The following is a 16,764-nucleotide window of genomic DNA, read 5'->3' on the forward strand; positions in this document are numbered from 1 at the left end:
TCAACTAATGAATGAATGAACATTATGTGTGGCATTTCTACACAATGGGTTATTACTCAGCAATAAAAAGCAAGAAAGTACTGACCCATGTTATAGATAAAATTTAGAACATGAAGGTTAAGAGAAAAAAGTAAGTCACAAAAGACCCTACGTTATATAACTCTAATGATATGTAATCTCCAGAGTAGACTAATCTATACAGACAAAAAGTAGCTTAGTGTTTGTCTAACATTGGGAGTGAAAATTTAGGAAGAAATTGGACATAACTACTAAAAGGCATGGATTTCTTTCGAGTGTGATGAAAATGTCAAAAATCAGTTGCAGTAATGGTTGTATAACTTTGTAAATACACTAAAATCAGGAAATGGTACAATTTAATTAATAGTGAAGCACATAGTTTGTAAACAAATAAAATGTCAGAAGTTAGGATCCTAGTCTTCTGATTTTTAAGAATGTACAATTTTGTCATAACATTTTTCTAACACACCTAGTAGTACCAAACCTGACTTTGCTTTATACTAAACGTAATTTTGTATTGAGTCTCCAAAAGTTATCTCTCCATCTTAAAATTGAATTATATACTTAAAAAATTGAACCCCTGAAATGTTAAAGACATTGAACTGTTTCAAGGGTCAGAGGGATGATAATCCATTTTGTATATAATTGATTAGAATCTGAACTCATGTTCTAAATTCCTTAGGTGATTTTATTTTTTGATTGAAGAACAGAATCTTCATGTGAGATCAGTGACTGCAACACTCGAGAAGATACGAAGACAATCAGAAGCTTGGATGAGCTGCCCACCCCAAACTTTGAAATTTCACATGCCCCTTAAAGAAACCTCAAGTTATTAGTAACACAACTTCCAGGTAAGACTCCCTCACCCATGAACTACAGATAATGCTTCCTTTTAAATTGCAAGACAGTCTAATACCTGAGTGTATGACATAAAATGACATCTTCTATCAGCCTTTCTAGCCTAGGGTTACAGGAAAGAATCACACCCTAATAGCCAAAGATATTCATGGTCCAGAATGGCTTTAGTTATCAACCACTCTAAGAAAAACCAGGAATCAAAAACGTTTCTATATTTGATATTCATATACTATTGATTGAGAAAGATACTCATTTACTTTTCAATATATGATCCTTTGGACACTAGTTTTCCTAAGAGCTAAGTTTTTCTATTATGTTGTGCAAGATAACAAACAATGCTGGTCCAAGGCAAATCTTTAGGATTTAAACAGTTTTCTCAATTTCAAAGCCAAGCAACCAAAATTATGAAAATCTAATATAAATAAATTACCAAATTAGCTTAGCAAAATTGGATAGCAGCGATCTCCAAAATTATCATGCAATAATTTTGCATAGTTTATTGATGTAATTTATTTCTGTTCTTTCAGAAGATTGGATCTTTGAGAGCATCATCAGAAAAAGGATAACATTTATTAAGCAGCACAGCTCAGAAAAACATAACTGTTTTAGGCCACATTACTTTAAGATTAATTGTTTAACAAAACCAGCACCATTAAGGTCCAGCCCTCTCAAGTTTTCTTTGTCTACATATAAATGAAGTTTTGTCACTAAGCTTTAGTTCTATTAAAGACTATTCTATTAAAGACTTACCTTCCTACAGCAACACACGTTTATGGATCTTATGTTTGGAAATGACCAAGAGGAAAGTGAGCCTTAGAATCTGGGTTCAGCCATTCTGGCCAAGGATAGAGGCTTTCTGATCTGTGCTGGTGTATGGCTGAGCAACAGAGCTGGCTTCTTGCCTTCAATTAGTTGCTAAATAATATTATGGTCAGGGCTGCTCCAAGCCTAGACAGGATGATTTTCAAGTGCTGCTTCTCAGAAAGGAATAGGAAAGCTAATCAGAATTGTCAGCCTAATTCCTCTCTGTTCAGTGTCAGAAAAGGAGACTTACTCATTTTCAATCACAGTGCTCAAGAACTTTCATTTTCACGTAGGTCACCCACAACAAAGATCAACTAGAGCTAGGAGTAAGGATCCCAAAATATTATTGAAAGGGTAAATAGAGTTTTTTTTTTCTCAATTGTATTTACTGATACTTGTTATTTAAAAGTCACTGACCTGGAATTTGGAGACACTGGTTAGAGTATGATCCTATCCATTTCCTAGAGGTAGGTGAAGAAATTGATGATCATGAATGATACTGGGTAAGATTCCCTTCCTTGACCATGGTCTGCTTAGCTGTAAAATGCTAGTTTTTTTTTTAAAGTATTTTTTGATTGACACATAATAATTGTACATATTTATGGGACAAACAGATTTTTGATACAAGTATACACTGTGTAATGATCAAATTAGGATAATTAGTATACCCATCACCCCATACATTTATCATTACTCTGTGGTGAGAACTATCTTATTTAGAAATATATATATTGTTGTTAACTATAGTCACCACACTGTATAATACAACACTAGAAATAATTGCTACCCACTTTTAACACACCAAGACCAACCTCTCTCCATTCTTGTGTTCTTGTAACCCTTCCCTGGTCTCTGTTAATTACTGTTCTTGTCTCCACTTCTTTATTTTATTTTATGTATTTTTAAGGATTTATTTATTTGAGAGGCAAAGTTACAGAAAAAGAGAGGAGAGAGACAGAGAGAGGGAGCTTCAATCAGCTGGCTCATTCCACAAATGGCTGCAGTGGTCAGGGCTGTGTCAGGCTGAAGCCAGGAGCCAGGAGTTTCCTCTAGGTCTCCCACATAGGTGCAGCATCCCAAGCACTTGGGCAATACTCTGCTGCTTTCCCAGGTGCATTAGCAGGAAGCTGGATTTGAAGTGGAGCAGCTGGGACTTGAACCAGAGTCCATATGAGATGCTGGCATTACAGTTGGAGGCTTTACCAGCTAAGTCACAACACTGGGCCCTCCCCTCCAATGCTATGATGTCAGCTGCATTAGATTCCATATGTGTGAGTGCACAAGAGATATGTCTGTCTGTGCCTCATTTATTTTTCTTAAAGGAATGACCCTCTTGTTCATCTATATTGTCACAAATGAATTTTTATGGCTGAATAGTATTCCACTGTGCATATATACCACATTTTCTTTATCTCTTTGTTTTTTGTTGGACACTTGGGTGGACTGTGTATGTTCACTGTTATGAAGAGTGCTATGTTAAACATTGGAATATAGATATCTCCTTACAGATAGAGTTCATTTCCTATGGATATATACCCAGTAATGAGATTACTAGATTATGTAGTACCTCTATTTTAGATTTTTTTTTGAGGAACTTCTGCATTCTACATACAATATTTAAGAGTTCCCCTTTTTCCATAACCTCCCCATACTTGCTATTCTCATCATTTTTGGTAACAGCTGTTCTCACTTGACTAAGGTTGTATCTCATTATGGTATTGAGCTGCATTTTAATGATGACCATGAATGTATGTTATCTAATATATAGCCATCTGCTATTAGTATCTCTGCTTTTGCAAAATGTCTGTCCAAACTTTTTGCCTGCCTGTTTTAATTGGATTATTAGTTATTTTGTTTTCCTTGTAGCTATTATAAATAGGATTTTCTTTTTCAGCTACTTTGCTATTAGAGTACAGAAATTCCACCAATCCTTTTCTAAGTTAGTTTTATTTGGAAGTTACTTATTTGTTTATCTACTTATTTATTATTCAAGATGCACAGAGAGAGAGACAGACAGACAGAGAGGCAAATAGGGAGGGAGAGCTTCCAACCTCCCCATTCATTTTCCAGTTTCTCAGAATGGCTCATGCCTGAAGCAGAAATCTGAAGCCAGGAATTCAGTTCAGGTCTTCCACATGAATTGTGAAAGAACTCAGACTTACTGAGTTACTCCAGTCTTCACCACTTCCTCCCAAAGGTCTATACAAGTAGGACACTGAATCCAGGAATGGAGTTGGGCATCTAACCTAGGCACTCTGATCATGGTCATTGACAACTTAATCAACATCTCAACCAGTAGGACAAATGAACATCCCAGTATTTTTATAATCATAGCACATGAAGATTATAAAAATAGTTAGATATTACTTAAAGAATGAGTAAAAAAATTTGAAAGTCCACCTACCAGAGCTAATTACCATCAGTAGTTTCTTTATTCTCTCAGGCTATATATATTCCTATCATTCTGTCTCACTCTACCACAAATTCATCACATGTATGTATATATACAGGTGTGCACCGAATGCAAGTAGTTTTATTTATTTCATTTATTTGAAATATAGAGTTACACAGAGAAGGGGAGAGACAGAAAGAGATCTTCAATCCACTAGTTTGCTCCCCAAATGGCTGCCATGGCTGGGTCTGGACCAGGCTGAAGCCAGGGTCCAGTACCTTCATCTGAGTCTCCCACATGAGTGGCTAATACTTGTGCTGTCTTCCACTGTCCCCTCAGTTGCATTAGCAAGGAGTTGAATTGGAAGTGGAACAGCTAGAACTCAAACCAGTGCTCACATGAGATGCTTGCATTGCAGGCAGCAGCTTAACCTTCTACACCAAAATGCTAGCCTCAAATCCAAGTAGTTTTAAATCATCAGATTCTTGACATAGACTGACTGTCAAAGTCTTTTATCCCACAACATTGTCCTTGCTTTCTTTCCACAGGTGCCTAAGCAGATGCAGCACCCCCACCTCAGCAGTGCCGACATGCACCAGACTTATTCATCCATCCCCTCTACGTGAAGGTTAGTGAGGTCTGCAGTTCCTTGCATTTTAAAGGACTGCTGTGATAAATAGTCTTGGAAATAAATGTTGAAGTAACTTGTGACTTTTTCTGTGGGGTCCATTTCCATGATTAGTAACACTAGGTAAAGGAACTCACATTTAGAAATTTGATAGGCACTACCCAATGGTTTCCCAGAGAGGAGCATCCATGAACCTGTCTCCAAGGGCATCTTCTGGGGCCTCTGCCTCCCACATTCTCTCCACTGCTGGTCTTCACCAGACACACAGACCTGCCCATCTGTTGGTGCCAAATGATAGCCCAGTAATGTGCACCATTGTATGCACCATCGGGGAGGGGCCTATGGCTCCATCCCCAGCTGTCTTCTCTCTTCCTGCAGAGGAAGCCCCCAGACCTTAGTCCTATAGAAGGAGTCACCAGATGCTTGTATCCAGGGTTCTTTCAGTCCCTGCACATCCTCATCCTTAGGCCCCTACAATCCTCACACAGTTTGCTAGAGACAGAGGCCCTTCTAGTTTCCCCTAAATCTCACTTAAATTTCAGTTCATCCTGGGATCCTTAATGCGCATCATAGAAGGAATGACCCATGCCTAGTGGAGTGCCACACTTACCCTACCAAGAGTACAACCTACTCATGCTGTTTAGTCTGACTATCTGAATACCAAGTAGAGAAACCCAACAAGGTAGGGACTGCTCTCTGCCCTGTGATTGGATGATGTTCAGTTCTTAGAAAGTAATTATGCATCATATGGCTTCATGAATATTCATTGGAAGAATGACATCAACCAGTTACTTCCAAGATTGCTGAGTGGGCCTGTAGCCCACTGCTAGCCCCCAGGTAATCTTGCTCTGAATATACTATGAACTCCAAACATGGAAGCTCAACTCTTCTCCATCATTAAGAAAACAGCTTAGGTCAAGTCCTTCTGGTTGATGAGGGATGAGACAAACAGTAAAAAAGGTCTTTCTCTAGCACCAGGTAGCAGGAGCACACTTTCCATGGGGCTTCCCACTATGTCCCCAGAATAACACTCTGAGGTTGGTTGTCTTAACACCACACTGTGCAGGACAGCAAACAGAGGCTCAGAGAGATGCGGCAACCTGCCCAAACCTCACAGGACATAGATGGCTGAGTCACATGTGCCATGGAGGAATGGGAGAGGTCTCTCCTGTGAATACCAGGGCCAGTACCTGTTGGGTGGTGGTGAAGTCTCAGTAGGTGCCCAGGAATGTGAAGACATAAGAGGATTCACTGCCCAGGAAGGAGGGCACCAGGTGCTGCACCAGCTTCACAACTACCTGCCCAGACTCCCTAGATGAAGCAGACCTCATGTCAGTTCATGGCTGCTTTCTGTTTACCCTGGGCTGGCACAGAGGAGAAACATACAGTTAGTGGGAACACCAGGTTTTCAAGAGATGGATGACCTCTGGGAAGAAGAGATGTCCCATAAGACCCAGAGTGGACAACCACAAGGTTGGGTAATAGAGGAGGCCAAAGCAAGCAGAAGCCCCAGCAGGATGGTGATTCTGGGAAACACTTGGGACCAGAGAGGCTCTGGCTGGGGGATGCTGAAGAAAGAGAAAAGGGGTAAAAAATTCTTGGCTACTGCTTCTGGCCTGGCCTAGCCCTGGCAGTGGCTGGCATTTGGGGAGTGAACCAACAATGGGAAGAGCTCTCTCTGTCCCTCCTGCTTACTCTGTTACTTTCCTTTCAATTAATAAAATAAATCTTTCTTTAAAGTTCACATCAAAAAGAAGTAGCAATGGGGTTAATACATACAATTCATCACATGGAACTTCAAGATGTATTTTTCAAGATGGGTGTTTAAAGATGAATAGGTGGAGCAAGGCAGAAGGGATGTAGAAACAGACCATGGAACGGTACATAATGTTTCAGGAAATCTGTCACAAGATGCATCTTCCAGTTAGTTGGGATGCTCTCTATTTATTCGTTGTGGGGGATTTTCACTATCTTCCACATGATACTGAGCATGGAAAGCAAATGAATACATCTTTAAAAATTCTCTAAGGGTCTAAAACATGCACTGAAAAAGGCCAGCATGTGTTACTCTTGAAATGAACTGATCTTTGTGAAAAGCATTCATGCACTGCCCTCTTGTGACCACATCATGAGTAGCAGGCATGCTCTAGAACTCCAAGGGCCATACATTAAGTGGGCTGCACATTCACAGACAGGGTGGAACAGGCTGCTCATCAGATCAAGTTCAAATTCTGCACAATTCAGTGATTTGAGAAACCCTTCTAGTGGAAATCCTTGTATTATTACTTCACATGATCAAAAAAACAGGTCTCTTCTCATGTGCAGTGGTTCAGGGTTTCTGTTCCAATTTTTAGTGAGCACTCAAGGTGGGGCCTGGATTCAGGGTGGAAAGCAGTAAAAAGTCTTTGCCTTCCAGGTCCAGCAGGGTGGGGGAGGAATGTGCTGAGAATATGTAAACTACATCACACTTCTGTGTGAAGAAAGGTGTGTATCTACCAGAGCAAATTTATAGAATCCTGCTGGTTATAAAAGTTTATATTTGTGGAGTTATTTGGTAATTCGACATAACCATGCTATCCAATCTGCTTAGAAAGTAGATCATAGAAATAACTAAAGTGGGTTTCCTTCAAGGCCAGTGACAGTGGCAAAAGTCTATTGGCTTTTGTAGTGTTAGCTCTCCACTGTGACCCATCCATTGCACCTGAGAACCTCAATCCCTGAAAATAGTTTTAGCTTCTGCTTAATAACCGTGCAAACAGAATTATGTAGATGTTTTAAGAAATTTGTTAAGAGTGTTTTCTTACTTTTTAAATTTATAGAAAGGGAACCAATTTCATGATTTTCATATACACAGTTTTAAAAACACAATGATACTGCCTACCTTACCCTCCCTCCCTCACTTCCACCTTCCCTCCAACTGGCCACAACGGCTGGAGCTGCGCCTTTCCAAAGCCAGGAGCCAGCCGCTTCTTCAGGTCTCCCACATGGGTACAGGGGCCCAAGGGCTTGGGTCCTCTTCCACTGCTATCCCAGGCCATAGCAGAGAGCTGCATCAGAAGCGGAGCAGCCGGGTCTTGAACCGGCGTCCATCTGGGATGCTGGCACTTCAGGCCAAGGCATTAACCCACTGCACCACACTGCTGGCCCCACCCAAAATATTTTTCTATCACTCCTTCTGGACACAGGGCTTACCACATCCAGGTCCTTCCCATGAGAGAGGCCCAGACACGGCCTCAACTCATTCCAAACATGCTATCTTCACCACTATTCATCCTTGAGCAATTTCCTTTTTTAGGGGCCATATTAGACCCTGGGTCCCAAATGGAAAAGATCTTCTGGGTCCCTGCCCTCCAGATGTTCACAGCCTCAGGGCAGGGGGGCTAACACCTGAAAGCAAATAGAGTTGGAATAACAGAGCAGGTGCTGTACTATAAAAAGATGAGGGTGCTATAAGAGTGCTGAGGTCACTTCATGGAGGCATATGAAAGGTCTTTACTTAGGGGACATTTATACTAGGGGCAGAATGGCAGGCAGGAGCCTGCCCTGCACAGCTCTGGGAATAGCAAGCTGGAGAGCCTCCACTGTGCAGGGATTCCAGTGCAGAAGTGAGTTTACCCAGAGAGGAGGTTAGAAAGTTGGCCAGTGGGACTGAGGGAGCTTGGGAAGGAGGGTCTGGGGAGGGAGATAGGAGAGGTGCAGATTCTGATGCTTGTACTCTTTGGGAGTGATCCATCACTGTAAAAATTCATCATTTCAACTGTAGCAGTTTCCACTAAAAAACATTTATTACCTCACTAGTTCTTTATTTTTTTAAAGATTTATTTATTTATTTGAAAGGCAGATTTACAAAGAGGCAGAGGCAGAAGCAGAGAGAGAGAGAGAGAGAGAGAGAGAGAGAGAGAGTCTTCCATCTGCAGATGGCAGCGACAGCCTGAGGTGTGCCGATCCGAAGCCAGGAGCAAGGAGTTTCCTGAAGGTCTCCCACATGGGTGCCTTGGGCCATCCTCTGCTGCTTTCCCAGGCTACAACAGAGAGCCTGAGCAGAAGTGGAGCATCTGGGACATGAACTAATGCCCAGATGAACTGCCAGAACTCCAGGCAGGCAGTGACTTTACCCCCTATGCCATAGCACCTTCCCCTCACCAGTTCTTTCAACCAGAAATCCAGGACAACTCAACTGAGTGCTTTTGCTACATTGTCTCTGAGAAGGCAAGTGTTGAAGCTCAAATGGGGCAGGATCCACATTCCAGCTTATAATATGGTATTGGCAGGATTTAGTGTGGACTGAAGACAAAGTTCACTCTGGTAGAGACATTGGGCTGGACTGAGCTCCAGCTCCAACCATCCTGGTGGCTCGTGGTGCTCACACTGATTGTGTGTTCCTCTTCTGTCCCACTCAATGTAACAAAAGAGTCTGACCTGTGAATGAGACCCACATGGTGTGGAGCGTTCAGATGGATGTGCTGCAGGTGTCTGTGGACCACCTGGTACCTGCCTTCCTGGGCAGGGAGCCCTTGTATGTCCACAGCTTTCTGAGAAGCTACACAGCCTTTGCCACCACCCAACAGGTGCTGAATTTGCTGTTAGAAAGGTGAGATCCCTCCCAACATGTCCATGCTACACTGTCACTTAGACACCAACTAGCTATGAGTCTTAGCAAGGTCACTCTACCAGTCTGATCCTCTGAGCAGGGAGGGTTACAGGGGCTGAATCCTGGTGTTACTGCATGGGCTAAAGAATCCTCCTTGCAGAATGCTCCCCTGATGTCAGCCCATGGGGAAGTCTACTAGAGGAACAGCTGTGCTTCTCAATATTTTCTTCTCCCTCGAGTGGAAGAGTTTGCTGCACCTGCCTCTAACTCTTAGAAATTGGCCTAAGCTGTTTTCTCACTGTTGAAGGAGAATCCAGATTTCACCTATGGGTTTCTGGGTTGATCCAGGCCAGGGATATGTGAGGAGAGCAAGGAGACCCCAGACCCTCTCAGGTGCCCTGGAAGAAGCTGGCTGGGGTTTACTCCTTCCACATTGGTCATGAAGTCAGGACCTTTCTAGGTCCTTTCTAGGCACTGATCATAATTCCAGGCACAGAGCAGGCAGAAGTCCCAGCTGGGCTTCGCTTCTTATCAGGAGCCAGGCAGTTATACTAGCCAGCACGAGCCCATGGTACTCACAGTAGGGCAGATGTAATACTGCCTGGTCTCCTCTAGGAATGTATGGTTCTTTAGTCCTTCTGATTGAGATGGTAGATCCCCGGACTAACTGATATAGTGAGTTGGGTTTGGTTTACGATGGAGGGTTGTACTTTTCTACCAAATTGTGCAGGGAGTGTTGTGTTCTGAGGGCAGAGTGAGGCTGGAAGAAGCCTGGATCCCAAACATCCTGTGATTCCAGCCACAGAGCTGAGATCTGGAGGTTGCCTGGCAGGAGGAAGGCAGTGAAATGGAGTTGAGGCTAGGGTCACACGCATGGTGGGAGTGCAGTGAACGTTGGAATACAGCGTAAGCCCTGAGAGGATTCAGCTCCACCATGTCTCACCCAGTCCTGTTATTATCCCTAGTTCCAGGCTCCAGGGAGATGGAGACCTGATGGAGGGCTCCTTCCTATGCAGGCTTTTGTCAGACCCCCTTTGGTGAGCAGGACAATCACTGCCCTGACTGGCAGACTGGGAGTGGCATGCGATGAGTCACGTTCTGGGTCAGGTAGGGGCAGAAAGTCCTAGAGGGTGCCCTGGGAAAATGACATGGAAAGGAAAGCTGGCCTCTGACTGCTGTATGCCTGTTCTCCTCCTCAGTGCTTTAGGCATCCTTCTGGGCACTTGGGTGGAACAATACCTGGAAGATTTTCATCAGCTGCCAGAGTATTACAGTCCGAAGGTGGTGCTGTAGTATGTGCAGCTCAACCTGCCCGACTCAGAGCTGGAGCACCATGTCCACCTTCCCCTGGGCCAGCTGCAGCACCCAGAGCCCACCGAGGCAGAACCAGAAGGTGAGGAAGACTGGGGTTGGGTGCAAGTGTATGGGGGTGTAATGAATTGAGTCCCACAGAGAAAAGCTTCCAGAATCAGGAGGTGGAGTTTGGGATAAAAGCTTCTTTGAGAGGCAGAGAAGATTTTTGTCTGTAGAAGGCAAATGAAAAGTCAATCATGGTAGTGCTATTTTTCCTTCTATAGCTCTAGGGCCAGCCCCAGTTCAAGTCCCAAAACTATGTCAACAGCCTCAGCCAGCTCTAACTCTGCTGTCTGCTGAAGCTCCACAGGCTCAAATATTAGCTCTGAAAAACTCTCAGGTGCTCAAACCAACACCAGTTTCCATTGTGACACTAGCTCCAGAGTGCCAGGGAGCTCCCTCAATAGCTCCAGCTGCAGATTCCAAACCAAGGCTAGCAGGTGGAGGAGGAGGAGCAGCTATGGTGCCACCTGGAGCTCCACCTCTAGAGCAAGGGCCAGCACCTGCTCAAGATTTGGACTCAACTGCAGACTCTGTTCTGGGGACAAATCCAGTGTAGGAAAGGCTGCTGCCTCAGCCCCAGAGCTCGATCTCCTGTGGTTCCATAGCTGGCACAGTCCCTGCATCAGAACTGCCCTTCCCCTCCCTCCTAATGTCAGAATTGTAATATTCATATTTCTCCTTTATATCTACATCAGTTTACTATAATTTATCTCATAAAACTCACTTTAAATAAAATTAGATGTTTTAATCTTTTTGAAGTACTGAGGCAATTTTTTTTTCCAATATCATGCAACCATCACCACTGTATCATTTTATTCATTTATTTCAAAGACAGAGACAGAGAGAGAGAGGGAGAAGGAGGTAGAGGGAGAGACAGAGACAGAGAGCTTCCATCCACTGGTTCACCCCCAGATTGCCTGGAAGGATCCAGGAACTTCATCCAGGTCTCCCACGTGCATGGCAGGGAGCCAAACTCTTGGACCAGATGGTTTAGTTCATATGGTAAACACTCAGAACTTGGGAGGTGAGCATTTCAACCAACTCCCATCTCAGCATTTGCAGCTTTTCCAGGTGTGTCTTTTTTTGTAAAAAAAAAAAAAAATAATAAAACTACTTTGGAAAGGGCAGCTAATGCCCTCACCTGAAGAAGCAGGGTCAGAGGAAAACGTGAAAGCAGCGCCAGGTGAGATAACATTTCCTAAACCACATGCTGCAGTACAATACAGTGTCCAAGGGAAGGATCCATTATTCAAAGAAACAAAACCTTCCATACTTTCAACAGTTATTGAAGAGATCCACAGAAGAAGGCAGATTGGGGATGGGGCGTGAAATTGTTGCACCTGCAAACTGGAAATTGCCTTCAGTTTCTCCTCGTGTAATGCTTCTTTTTGTTGTTGTCGATCCATTTGTTTGACTTTTCTCCTGACAAGCCCAGGAACTTTCCGGTGTACATCAGCGAGCCTGCTTGCTCCCCGCCAGCCTCCCAGCCCAGACACACCAGCAGCCTCTGCCCCAGGGAGGCGCTGTGTATTCTTGTAAAGTGACCGCAGCTGGGAGCCAGTCTGGCCCCTGCTGCCTGAGCTTCTCTGACTCTCCTTCTGCTGTCTGAGGGAGGCTGTGTGCACCTGCTGGGGGTGGGGCAAAGGCAATAAGATGTTCAAGGGAGAGCCTCCAAGGCTTCTGGGAGACCAGGGCTGCAGTTGGCTCCAGAAGGTGTTCCCAGGGTGAGCTCTCCTAGCCCTGGCCTCCAGTTGGCAGAGTATTTGCCTTCCCCTAACTTCCTGCCCTCCCCTGGGTCTCAAAGGTACTGCTCTGCTAGTGGGTGTCCTGAGTCCTCTTACAGGTAATCTGCTTTCTCCCTTCTCATGGCTTCAGTGAAAATCCTGGGGTGTACCTGCTGGTTTTCTTATATGCTTAAAAGCAACAGCTTAGTTGTGCCTTTCCTGTGTAGGTCATCTCAAAGGGATACTCTGCTGATTTCACCAAAATACCTGCTGTTGTCATGCTCCGGGTCACGCCTGGCAGATGATCCCCTTGTTTTTGTCACCAGAAAGAACAAATTTGTTTATGGTCCCTTCACAAGGTTCAATATTGGTAGCACAATCATCTATTCCAGTACAAGGCAAGGGTGATCTCTGCTCTGGCATTCATATATATGTACAAATATATGTTTGTATGCAATATAGGGTTTCCACCCTGCAGCAATCCGCATGCAACTATTGGTGCAGTTGAGTGGCCACTGCTGCAGTGCACAGGAATATATTCATGTGGAAGAGCAGTATGGTGAGCTAGGAGCCTCTGGTGCAGTGGCGTAGCTCCTTGGCATGGGGAAAGCTCCGAGAACTTTCCAGGAGGCTTAAATCAGAGTCCTGAATGATAGTAGGACCTTGCAGATGTTGAAGCTATGCTTTTCCTTTTGTAAAATGTGTTCTTGGAATTTGCATTGTATTTTAAATTTGGTAACTCTCCAAATTTTTAAATTTGGGACTCAGGAGTCCTTTTCACACATCTCTTTATTGACCATTCAAGGTAGATTGTGTTCACTGCACAGAGGAAAAGTGCAGTTAGTTGTTTCAATATGGACATCACCTACTTAGCATTTGGTGATGAGATGAAGCTAGTCAATGACCAGGAAATATCATTTTGTGTAACACGTTGCATATTATATCTTGTTCACTCAGCATTGTCCAGAAAAACAGAATCCATAGGTATAACCTGATCTTGTAACTGGTGAGGAGATGAAGGCAGAGAAAGAAGTGAAAGAACTTTCTCAAGGTCACCCGTGATTCATTCAGAAGCAGAGCAGAAATAGAAGCTGAGTCTATGGGGTCCTAGTCTGAACATCCTGTCTTATTGCTCATGGCTTCATGTTCATTGCTGTAAGACATTATCTTAAGTGAAAACTATCTTAAAAAATGCCATAGGATGTAAAGCCTTCACTTAAAAGATTTTCCAGTTTCTGTTCTTCATAAGGTGTACCTTTCTCATGGTGGAACTTCTGGCCTGCCTTTGGTTGGATGAGGTTACTGATGACCAGAGTGAAGCAGATTTTCTCCAGGGAGCTCTTGTGGGCACTCTGCTTGTGGTGGTGACTCCAGGTGGACACAGATCCCAGCTGGTCAGTGGTTGACTCATTTGTTGTAATCTGCTGCCATAGTTGCCTCTTTACCATGCTCTAATCCTTTATGGGTTTCTTGGAAATCATCAGAGCCCTAGCCTTGTCCTTAGGGGAATTGAAGGCCATCAATCAATTCCCCTGTGTTTGGATCAGTTCATTGCCAACTAACTGCCTTTGAAGCAGGTGATTTTTTTTTTTTACAGGCAGAGTTAGTGAGAGAGAGGAGAGATAAAGGTCTTCCTTTTGTTTGTTCACCCTGCAAATAGCCGCTACGGCCGGCGCGCTATGCTGATCCAAAGCCAGGAGCCAGGTGCTTCCTCCTGGTCTCCCATGCAGGTGCAGGGCCCAAGCACTTGAGCTGTCCTCCACTGCCTTCCCAGGCACAGCAGAGAGCTGGACTGGAAGAGGAGCAACCGGGACAGAACTGGTGCCCAACCAGGACTAGAACCAGTGTGCCAGTGCTGCAGGTGAAGGACTAGCTAAGTGACCCATGGCGCTGGCCTGGCAGGGTTTTAAATGTAAAATTTATGATGCTAAATCACTTTTGAGAGAAGTCTTCCTAGTCAACTGTGTGCTTGTCTGTCTTTTTAAAATACATTGAATAAATACTTAATTTTTTTAAAAGATCTCAATACTGTCTTCATACACATCATTGCTTCATCTTGTGAGAACATTAGTACTGCCCTCAACAGCTCTTGAAGTGGGTAGTTGATGGTGTGAGTCTGCTGTTTCAGAGCTTTGCGTCTGTAAGATTTTTTGACCATTTCCTTACTGTCAGCCACTTTTCTTGGAGCTATGTGGAGTTCCCCTTCCCGAACCTTGAGATTTGAGTTTTCTCCTCAATTTGTTATAGGCTTGTAAATGCTAGGATTATGATTTCAGCTACATTTGTCACACATCTACTAAATGCCAGGCTCTGTGTTGGCACAGGCCACAATTATTTCTAATCCTTGCAGGAGTCTTAGAGTACAGCTATTTATCATCATTTCCCAGGTGAGCAAACCAAGGCTCAGAAAAGTGAAGTAACTGGCATGAGGGATTCAGCTAGTAAGTGGCCCATGGATATGGCCGTGTCTTAGACACCCAAATCTGTTGCTAATGTGTATCAAATAACAGCAAGGGTGTCCGCGAGCTTTCAGAGCAGTAGCTCTGGTTAGACTTTACAACTTTGATTATGGGATTCCCTTGTTGTCCTTGCTAGAGGTTGTCTTGATTTTGGTGTCCATAGAGAATGACTCACTCTACAAATACACATTTTCTCCTATGGCTTATTCAATTGTTAAACTGATTTTTTAAAGGAGAATTCATAGTATCCCCCCAAAGAGTACAGCATTTAGTTAACATCCAGTATATGAATGAAGATTAAAGTCATCCCTGATATATATTTTTAGATGTGTATATATATATAAATATTTAAAAAGAAGGGAATTTATAGGAATGCTATTCTTTCCCCTGTATAATGCCCTGCTGTGTTCAAAGAATTTGACAGTATAAGCTAGGACTGGGAGCACTGTTTTTAAAGCATTTTATTTTAGTCTTAAACATCTTTTCTCCTGTTTCTATAGCATTGTGGTTTGGATAGAAGTACCCCAACAGATTTAGTGATCAGTTTTAATGACTGCTTTATGAGCTGAGGACTGGCCTCGTTTCGACTGCATTTAGGAATTTGGATGTAAGCCATGAGTATCCACAATGGAACAGTTGTTTTCAGCACTTTTCCTTCTGGTTCAGGGAGGCAGAGCAGGTCTGACATTTAACAACCCTATGGTTTGCTTCCCATTTACGTTGCATGGGGTTAAACCTGGTCCCTTTGAAGAAGTCAATTTAGAGACAGGCTTGTAACCTAGGGGTTAAAATACTGTTTAATATACTTGAATCACGAAAAAAGAGAAGAGTTTGGCACGATGTCTCATACCATTTTGCTGGTACAGCTTACCAAGAGGCCAGAAGGCAGAACTTACGCTATGAATCTGTGAATGAATGCATGGAAGGTGTTTGTAAAATGTATGAGGAACATCTGAAAAGAATGAATCCCAACAGTCCGTCTATCACATACGATATCAGTCAGTTGTTTGATTTTATTGATGATCTGGCAGACCTCAGCTTCCTTGTTTACCGGGCTGATACCCAGACATACCAGCCTTATAACAAAGACTGGATCAAAGAGAAGATCTACGTGCTCCTCCGCCGGCAGGCCCAACAGGTGGGAAAATAATGGAGTGGAAGCAGTAGGGGGATGGGGGTGGGCTTGGAACACAGGTGTGTACAGCGTGCTGTAGTGGGAGTTTTGTATTATAGTGATCCTGTTTCCACTTGGTACACTCTAGCCAGATTGAATGTATCAGATGAAGTGTGAGAATGTTGTTCAATCTGAAACCCCCATTGCCCCTTTTTTCTTTTCTTTTTCTTCCCTTTTTTTTTTTACTTAAACATTTTTATGAGGATTTAGATGGAATTTTTTTGTCAGTTAATGTTGGTTCCAGAGCTTCAGACTGTTGAGATCTGCTTTATAACAGTCACTGTACTAACCCTTGGAGATGGGGTGGGGGGTGGCTCAGTTAAGTTACATCCTCAAGTGAAACTCTTAGTGGAAAATAAATGTTCTTTAGTTATATATATATATATATATACACACTTGAATCACACATTAGAGTATGTGAGTTTACTTCCTGGCTGTGGCTCCAACTTTAATATCTGATAATTTTTGAACCTTGAAGGCATCAGTGAAGGCTCAAGTACTGGGTTGGGTACCTGACACACTCATGGGAGACCTGGATTGAGTTCTCCACACTCTTCTTCACAGGGGTCCACTTCTGTCCCTCTGGGGCATTTGGGGAAATAACCAGCAGATGGCAGCATTCTCACTCTCGCTCTCTATATATGTTTCTTTCCAATTTGTAAAACTCCATACCTCTCAAAGAAATTTTTTTTTAAGATTTATTTCTTGGGGCCAGCACTGTGGTGTAGTGGGTTAAAGCCCCAGCCTGCAGCACCGACAT

At 43.3% G+C, this 16,764-nt stretch overlaps 1 long non-coding RNA gene and 1 pseudogene across 2 annotated transcripts in view; both read left to right on the plus strand.

The window, feature by feature from the left end:
• LOC149122607 (uncharacterized) overlaps positions 1-16,764 on the plus strand; it is a 43,172-nt gene that overhangs the window by 9,172 nt on the left and 17,236 nt on the right. Inside the window, exons 5-8 of one of the 2 annotated variants that reach the window (XR_016219026.1) lie at positions 701-869; positions 4,621-4,700; positions 10,491-10,684; positions 11,022-11,336. This is a non-coding gene — a long non-coding RNA (uncharacterized LOC149122607). Of the gene's footprint in view, positions 1-700; positions 870-4,620; positions 4,701-10,490; positions 10,685-11,021; positions 11,337-16,764 lie in introns of those variants that run through there. The other variant, XR_016219027.1, reaches the window with a different exon arrangement.
• Positions 15,652-16,350, plus strand: LOC127483567 (enhancer of rudimentary homolog pseudogene; annotated as a pseudogene).

Source organism: Oryctolagus cuniculus, chromosome 13 (genome assembly GCF_051225735.1).
Source record: "Oryctolagus cuniculus isolate XC-2025 breed Fujian yellow rabbit chromosome 13, ASM5122573v1, whole genome shotgun sequence".
NCBI lineage: Eukaryota > Metazoa > Chordata > Mammalia > Lagomorpha > Leporidae > Oryctolagus > Oryctolagus cuniculus.